Source organism: Parasteatoda tepidariorum, chromosome 6, assembly GCF_043381705.1.
Source record: "Parasteatoda tepidariorum isolate YZ-2023 chromosome 6, CAS_Ptep_4.0, whole genome shotgun sequence".
Classification (NCBI taxonomy): domain Eukaryota; kingdom Metazoa; phylum Arthropoda; class Arachnida; order Araneae; family Theridiidae; genus Parasteatoda; species Parasteatoda tepidariorum.
The window spans coordinates 75,064,206-75,074,185 of record NC_092209.1 but is presented as its reverse complement, the minus strand read 5'-3'; positions in this window follow the sequence as shown (position 1 = coordinate 75,074,185).

The following is a 9,980-nucleotide window of genomic DNA, read 5'->3' as shown; positions in this document are numbered from 1 at the left end:
TAAATAACGTGATTGCGTTTGACGTTATAGCAATAAGGCTTGGTTTATTAACACGCAGAATCAATTTTCTGATTGGATTTAATTAGGTACCTGCAAGTGACGTAGCGCATGTGAGTTGAACTTGATAAGTTCTCAATCCTGGCATAATACCATGATTAACCCATTGCAGATATTCATTTCAAAGTTAGAGCTTGAAAGCATAAAACTATTGCATTATCTGGCCAAAAAAAACTGACTACATTTGTGTGCATTTACAATAGTTTTTTTCTTAAATTTTAAAGTATAAAAGTAAGTGAAAGCTGTTTTAACTAATAAGAAAAAAAATACTACCAGATTACAGAATTTTTGAAATATATATAGCATATCTATAGCATATGCAACTTAATGTCACGTAACTCACAATATTGAGTATTTCGATATTATTTTTAAAAAAAGCTTAAGTATCTGTTATAATATTCAATATTAAAAAAATTAGTTAAAGGCTATTTAAAGTCAATTTTAATATTATCAGAAAGTATTTATTTCCAGGATTTATATTTACACTAAAATGTCATAATATTAAAAATTAAATATTTTAGCATTATTAAGTAACATTTAGTATTTATTTGAGTATCTATCGTGATATCATATAGTGGAAAAATGTTCGGTTAAATATTGCGTGTTTCCGTGGTTTTCCTCTCCATGCAACGCAAATGTGGGTTAGTTCCCTAAAAATGTCTTCCACGAAGGCAAATTTCTCCCAATACTTGATCCAGGAGCTACTTTATCTTCTGGATTGAGTTCAAAATTACAAAGCTACAGAGTTGAACAGTAGCAGTCGTAAGCCCAAAACAATGGGTCGGCTGTTCAACGACGATTGAAAATAAAAATAAAAAAATTAGTGTGTGTAGTCCCTCTGCGCGGAAGAAGTTAAACTTCGCAACCTGCGACGTTAATTGTAGAAGAATCAGCAGTCGTAGAAGGATCACTAGTTCTTTTCGACGACTCTTTTTCCTGCTCCGCTCGCTTCCGTGCACTGTAATTACGGTAATATTGTGCATTTTTCCCTCGTGGACCTCTTGAACCAGTGGAAGTGCTTGTGGTTGCTTCATCGTCTCGCCCTGGAAAATGTATTTGTATTAATAATGTATGTGAATGCGTCATAATGTAATTTCAGAAGAGAAAACCTAACAATCAATTGATATTCACAAGAGACGTACCTTGACATAACCTTAAATCCGTCGCATTGTCCGTGGGATTGTTTTCACTCATTTTTTACAATTGTTATCCACTAAATTTGAAAATAAAAAATACTACCCTATTAAATTATATGTGTATCAAAACAAACTAAAAAAATATTTATAGAAAAACAATACTTTTATGACTTTTATTATTTTTATGCTAGTGAGAACCAAAACAATATGGAAATGAATTAGGGAAAACTGGATCCTACCACGTGATTTTCCGGCCAATAAAAATGTAGCGTTAAACGTTTAACGCAACCTTGTTGGAAGTCGCATAAGAAGTATAACTTCAAAAATATAGCTCCGTATTAAAATTGATGGGAGTTTTTATTCGTTATACATTTTACATGATGGTAAATATTGCTTATTGAAAGTCAATAAATGATTAATTTTTATCTTTTCCTCCAGAACAAAATTCTAGTTCAATTTTAGCTCTTTAGCTAGTGATCCATAAATATTCGCGTTAAAGTATAGTGGTCAAACTATTTGCTGTTAGGTGGCTATAAATCTTACTTTCCACTGACTGGCAAATTAACATCAAATGATCATTTTAATAAATGTAACAACTCTGCAAATCTGTATTTCAATGCATCCCCATATTTATTCAGTAAAAACCTATTGTTCCCTCTTAGTGACATAAGGTGTGCATTTTATACTAGTCTATATTTGCAGTTAGAAACTTATTAAATTTATAGACAATTGCAATAAACACAATAAAAAGTAATAATTTGCTAATAAACTTAACAGCGTTTGCTTTTATATAAACACGAAATTCTATCCAATTCATTTGTCTTTCAATAATTGTTCATTTAATTTCTTTATTTTTTTTAAATATTCAAACAAAGCTAAGATTAAGAATCAAAGCAGAAACTATGCAAACAAATAAACCTTTTGCTGGTTTTTAATGATCTGTTATCGTCTGCATTTTTAAGTATCTATTTAAATATAACAGCATTGAGAAATTTATAGGATGAATAATTAAAACAAAAACGATTTTTCCGTTTTATTCCATGAAAGCAATTCGCGATCGCAACGNATTTACAGGCTCCCGCTAGACGGCGTACTCGAGCGTTGCGATCGCGAATATTGGCATTAATTGAGAATATTAAACTGTTTTTAAAAATTGCTAACAAAAACACTTTTATGAAATAAAAATTACTAATTTGGAATAGTAATTTTATTAAATGCGATAAATGAATTGAAATAAATTATAAAATAGCATTAATAATCAAAGTGGTCTGGAAATCGTTTGGTTTTAGTATTTATTTATTCTCAAAACAATGGGTTTTAAAACAAACGATCTATTTAATGATATAGAATTGCTCTACAAGCTGGTAACTTTTTTGTTGGTGTGATAATGGACGAAAGTTCTAAGATAGGTAACCTGACTTGTTACAATAAATGGGTGACTTTGAATCAACACCAAAAGAAAGAGTATAAAAATGTAATTAATATTCCTGAAGCGTTAAAATCTTTTGGTGAGTTTTATTTATTATTCTACCAATTTATGAAATACGATTTATTTTATGCTCAAGGATTGATAAGCATTCTATATCAGGGTAAAAATATTATTTTCGATTTCTTTTTAAACAATACACATATTTAAGTTCTTTTTTAAATTGTGGTCGTTATTATTTTTTTTTCGTCATTTTTTTTCTAAAAAAATGAATATACTATTTTTTAAAAAAAGTTTTAGTTCTTTAAGGAAATTTTTTCTCAATGTAAAGTCACTGTTAGTTATTTTTTATATTTTATTGTTTTACTGTAATATTTCTTTAAAAAATATAAAATTCTAAATTTCAAAGAAATCTATTATTGCATTTCAACTTATAACCATTTTTATGAGCGAAATGTGAAAAAATAAGTACAAAACTGAGTCGTCTTCCAAAGAATGTTTACCTTTCACAAATCTCTTTTCACACAAAATATTTTTTTATAAAACAAATTTCATATTCTTTTTTACGTGTTTCTATAATATCCATTTGTAAGCAACTGTTTTTTTTCTCAGTTTAATATTACTTAAAAGATGGAAATATCTCTTAAATAGATAAAATCATACTGAATATTGAGATCTTATCTTCGAATGAGATATATGTTAATAACATATTTACATTTCCTTAGAAGTTTTAAAAATATTTATCTCCGGAAAAATTCCTTTTTTTATTTAATTTCGAAAACGATGTTTGCAAGAATTGTATGCTAATCGAAAAATCAATACTAAGTTGGCTTATTATCCTTTTTTTTTATTTTCAAAACATTAAAAAGCAAGCGATACCAGACATTAATTTAGAAAAATCTAAGCCTAACTCGTTCGCCATTTTGTTTTTTACGTTTTTGGCTAAGGAAAATAATTTTTTTTTAAATTTATGTAAAATGCTTTAAAACAATTTAAAAATATCCTTTGTAAATGAAATTTCTTTGGTAAATTTAAAAGACAATCCAAGAAATATTAATTAAAAGGAATACGTTTTGCTGTTCATTTAAAAGTGAAAGAAGAAAAGATTAATTATTAGTATATTTAAGTATGTAATTATCAAAATTTATATCTTAATAATTTAGAAAAACACGTTGAACATAAAAAAAATAATTTTAACAGCAATTCATTATACAAACTTTTTTTCAAATTTGTATCTTAAAATAAAAAACATTAGCTCTTTTGTCAAAAATTAAAAAATTTCGAATTTAAAATTACAATTAGCACACGATTATTAAAACTCAAATCATAAATAGTTTTTTAAAAAAATTGTAATAAGGAGTAACAAAACAAAACTAAAACTAATATAATTTTTAACAATCCACTAAAATACTTTGAACTGGAAAAAAAATTTATGTTTCAAACATTTCGTTCAACGTAACTGTATTGACAAAAACAAATTGCACTTTTTAAAAAAGGCATTTCAAAAAGTTGAAGCTTTTTTAAACACCCACTCTACTTCAAAGTAAACTTATATTACAGTAACAGTAAATACAGTTCTCATAGCTCTTGGTAATTTTATCATACCTTAGAGCATAGCATGAAGACCATATATTCGGTTAAATTTATTTATCAGTTTTGTATTTGTAAGTACTATAGGTTAAAGATTTGTAAGTGGGGTTGTAAGAACTATAATTTAAGAAAATGAAAATTTCTGGTAGACATTTACCATATGAAAATTTCCAAATTATTGGTTAAATACCGTATGTTTAAGTTTTAATTACCATAATTATGGGAGGTTATAAAAAATGTCATAACATAAGTTTATCAGATTTTTATCAGAAATTATACGTGTCATAACATGATATAAGTGTCATAACATAGTTATAAGTGTCATAACATAATTATAAGTGTCATACCATAATTATAAGTGTCATAACATAAGTGTCATAACATAACTTTATCAATAATTTTATGAGAATTGTTGTCTTCTTGCCATAGATGACAATTACTATAACCAGTAGGGGAGAGTGGGGTCAATTGTAACAGGGTACGATTGTAACAGAGCAAAAAATTCGAGTGTCGGGTTCTAGATTTGGTTCCTAGGTGGCACACAAGGTGCATTTAATAAATCTACATGTAAACCCCTGATGGCAGCCACTTTTATGTACTTTTGAAAGAGTTACATCACAAAAGATATTTTCACGCCACGCAAGTACTTTTTTTGGTATTAGAATATTATATTGTAACAAAGTAATTTTGTTTAAACAAATAAAAATTAGCAACCGAATATGTAAGTGGACACTTTAATTAACATTTCAATAAAAAAAGATTAGTTTTGCTAATTAACTAGCATTGTTTTTAACAAATGAAGCTGAAATGGCGCCTTGGGGACAATTGTAACAATAAGTAAAGGGACGATTGTAACAGCTGAAAATAAATAATCTTATGTTTACAAACCATTACTTAACTCTTTAAGAACCACCAATAGTTTCCTATATCATTTATATTATGTTGCATGTGCATTATTTTATTTGTCACCTTTCACAGCATAAATTAAAATTTTTAACCCCTTAAAGTTAAAAGTTTAACCCTTTAGGTCTCTGCTCATTATTATTTTTACTCCTAAAATATCACTACTATTTTGATCAATAAAAAAATATATCACAACTATGATAATATGTATAATTAACTATGTTTTAGTTGAATTTATGAACTGTTACAATTGACCCCGTAAGTGGGGACAATTGTAACAAGTGCACGACTGTCAAAAATTGTTAATAACTAATATAATAACATTTAAAATAAGGTATTTATTTTTTTTTCTAGTAGAGGATAGTCTACTTTACTCGTCTGTCAATTAATACTAATAATATATTGGTTTTTTTGTTAGTTAAAAATAGTTAAGTAAAAAATGTTACAATTGACCCCACTCTCCCCTACCTTTCTGAAAATATGATCTATATCTCATGTCTATCACTTTTTATAACCATGCAATAAACGTCGACAGAATCCTTAAAGATGTAGAACACAAAAAAAAATGGAATTTCCGTATCTTTATAGATGTAGAATACAAAAGAGGAATTTCTGTGTTATTTTTTATCTCTTGTCCCACGATGAGGACACTATTTATTATTCCTCAAAGCTAACAATCTAGATATTACTTCTATTTCATTAACAAATAATGCTTTTCGTCTTATAGAATAATAAGTGTTTTATGAATCCGTACATTTATGAGCAATATAAAATACCGGAAATAGTTTCTGATTCCAACGGACTAGAATCATATATTTCCTATTACTTTGTATCCAGTGAATAATTGATGTGTCCGATATTTGTCAGAAGGAATATGTTATAAATTAATAAGTATGATGTAAGGATTTGGACCGAAACTAGAAATGTTTAACTTAATGGTTATATTGGAACAGTAGTATTTACTGTTTTTACAGTGCCTATAATAAAGAATGCTTTTTCATCTAATGATAGAGTTTTTACGTAATAGGAATAAATTTTAATGTTTTGAGGAACTAATCTACAATGCGTATTAATAAGTACTTACGTCATTTTAAGTTAGGAAATCAAACAAAAAAAAGTAATTTCTCTAAAAAAAAATTTTTTTACTACTAATGAGATTCTTTACCGTAAAAATGCATAGGATGGTAGTCACTAACTTTATCTGTAAAATATGGTTCCAGTAGTTAAAGTGGTCGAAAATTAGGTCCTTTAATGCTTATTTTACTTTTTGCGTTTTTCGTCATATCGAGATTAATAAAGCGAAATTTGTGCACAATAAACTTCTCTATCCAAAGATATTGTCATATAAAATAAAATTTTTCTTAGAAATGTTATTTCATTATTTAGTTTACTAATGGTTAAACAAATTTTGAATTTTAAGTACGCAGGTTTTTACACTAATTTTATTTAGGTATTTTTAAAAAACAAAACCAAAAATATTAAGTATATCTATCGAATAGTTCTGGATAAATAAAAATCAAAAATACGATATTTTTGAGATGGGCTAATTTGTAAAAAGTACAAAAAAATGTAAAATGTTAAAAGAAATTTGTAAAAATGGAATTAACATAAAGGGGTACAAACTTCCAACCTCTCTACTGTCTAAAATATTGAAACCGTATGTTCCAGATTGCGGCTGCAATACAAACTTCGCAATACAGCACTTTAAGCCAAAAATCAAACTTCGTCGAAATAAATTCATGGTTACTTAGAGAAAGTACGTTTGTGTGTCTGATTTTGTAAATTAAAATACCATCCGCACAATTCAGGGCCTCGCATTTGCAAATTTAATCATTTAATCAAAACTTACAAAGGTGCTTTCTTTATGCGAACTTACCTATACTGAGGTATGGTTTATGCTCTTATAAAAAAATATAATTGTAAGCGTTGTAAGTAATTTTCTATCGACTTCTTTTCAAAAAACAATTTAGTATATTATAGACAAACTAAAACATATACTTTGTGCAATGTTTTCTCAAGTCACCACTCTTAATATAAATTTTTACCGTTTTTTATGAAGTCTACTGTGATAAAAAAAAAAGTATAGTCGAAACTAGAAGAATGTGGTAGCTTTGACCATACTTTTTAAATTTTACCATGGCTGTATGGGAAGGCTTAAAAACACGGTGATATTTACCAAAACGCTCTGGTAATTATTTTTGTAAAATACAAAATTAAGTATAGTTTTATATAATGTGTGATAAAATGTGGTAAACTTAGCAAAATTTGGTAATTTAATCATGAAACCTTACAGCATTGAATAAAAACCATTCATATGGTTAAAATTACTTGAGTGTTGCATTTTTTAACTAAATGTGCAGTAGTAACTATATTTTTAAAAACCGAAATTTCTGGTAAACCATTACTATATGAACGGAAAAGTTTCCAATTGAATAATTTTATGCTTTTTGATATTTACAGAGGTAGTAGCATATAAGGGGGCCCCAAATACATTTGTGGTTTTTATCTAAGTAAACGTTCGTAAATACCAATGGTGGTTCTCTAAATTCAAATCTAGTAACTTATTGACCTCCCAGACTCGTAATTATCAAATAAACTTAACTTTGGTAAGATTAATGAATTAGGTTACGAGGTGATGCCACCATTGTTGCCTTATATTACGCGATTGCATTTCCATTTATTCCAATTACTACAACGTTTCTTAAGTGACAAAAAGTTTGAAAAATTGGATGATGTCCAAAGTTCTCTTTTCTCATATTTTACTGCAAAGCAAATTGATATATATCGATTAGGCATTGAAAAATGTGCTCACTGATTAAAAGTGAGTGGGTTTACATCACTGATTAAAAATAAAAACTAGTAAAAATTTCATCCATTTGAATTTAGTGTAAAATAACCAACATTACTTTCTAATTCCCACAATATATTATTTCAAAAACACTTCAGAAATATATTTGCTGTAAAAATATAGTTAAACAGCAAGCTCATTATTTAGAGAGCGATTCAAAACAGACTAAATGTAATTTCAACTCTTATTTTCAAATGAATGATTAATTACGCATCAAAATGACACCCCAACTGGGAGATTGAGAGCAGTGGCAAATTGATTATCTAAGTATCATCTTTTAACTGATTAATACTGGCATCAACATGACTAATTCATTCATTGAACAATCAATCACCAATTACACTTATGTAATGTTGGAATATTAATTATTTCAAAAAGGTCCCAGCAGTTAATTAATGTTATTTGATCATCACATTAATTTCGAATGTTCGCATAAAGAGAACAGTGTACAAATTATGTATCTAAGGAAGCCATTTTCCCAATAACATTTATTTAACAGAATGAAATTGATGTATTAATTATTTATGATGATCCTAATTATTTATTTATTTTTAATAGTATCATAATACAATTAAATGAAATTCTTAATAGTAAAACAACTTTTTTTTTATATATTGAAAAAGATCACTGTAAAAAATTGATATTAAATATCCCAATACTTTCTTCGTTTTTGACGAAACCGTTTCCTATTATATGCTTCGAACAAAAATTTTATGACAGTGACGAAACAACTGTCACTTCATCGAGGAAGCGAATTTCGTCAAAACTGAAGAAATATTTCATCTTTCTGTTTTGTTTTTTTTTTTAAATAATTGATATGCCTCTAAAAATCAATTTAACGTGCACACCATATAGGTGGCACTACACAGCAAGGACAGAGGGAAAAATTACTCCAATGTCCGAAGGTGGTTTCGAACATTGACCTTGAACTCCTTGACCACCATGCTGAATGGTCGACTTGAAACTCTATTTTCGATTATCTAGTCTCTATTATAGTTTAATCACTCTAGCTAACACAATGCTCTACGATAAGGTTTCCAGTTGACGAAACATTTTTGTCATACATTTGAGAATTTGTGTTTCGTCACAAATCACACGATTTCGTGGCGAAATGATTCTCGAAATTAGGAAAATACCCCTCAAGGATTGCTAATTCGTCAAAAGCGAGAGTTTAATACCTGAGAGTGATTTCAATTTTGTTTATAACAGAGACCTACATTTTTTTGTATTTGGTGCCAGGAATTTTAACTGATTTTAACTGTAAAAAGCACTATCTTTATTGTATACTTTTGGAATTCTTTTAGAAATAAAATAAAAGAACATTCATATTGGTAGTCTAAAGTCAATATTTCAGTGAGGATGGGGTAATAACAATATCATAATCTGTTGAACAACTTGTGAAAAAGTTGCAATAAAAAAAATTCAAAACCAGGTAAAATAGTATGGTAAAACAGCAGAGTTATTTCTAATGTTTGCTCTTAACTCCCCTGTTTCTTCCGGCAAGCACATATGTTTTAAATGTTTTCAATCCCGTCTTCCTCATTTGTTAGCTTTCGTTAGAGTATAATTTATATATACACTCTACAACAAAAAAATCGACGCACCAACAAGGAGTTGTCCGATTGAAACGAAAATTGGTGGATAAGAAGACAATGTACAGAATAGTAAATGATTAAAATTTCAGAGCAATTGAATAATTTATTGCAGAGTCGCAGTAACAAGTTCAATAAGGTGTTGACCGGCCTCTAGCCTGGATACAAGCTGCCACTCGGCGTGGTATAGACCGATAAAGCTCCCGGATGGTCTCTTGCGGTATTTCCTGCCAAATTCGATCCAATTGTCGAACCAGGTCATCAGCATTCCGTACCAGATGCAATCGCCTTCCCATCATATCCGAGACATGCTCGATGGGAGAGAGATCTGGTGATCTGGCAGGCCAAGGAAGAGTTTGACAAGCTTGCAGACAGTTCATAGCAACACGTGCCGTATGTGGTCTGGCATTGTCCTGCTGAAAAACCAG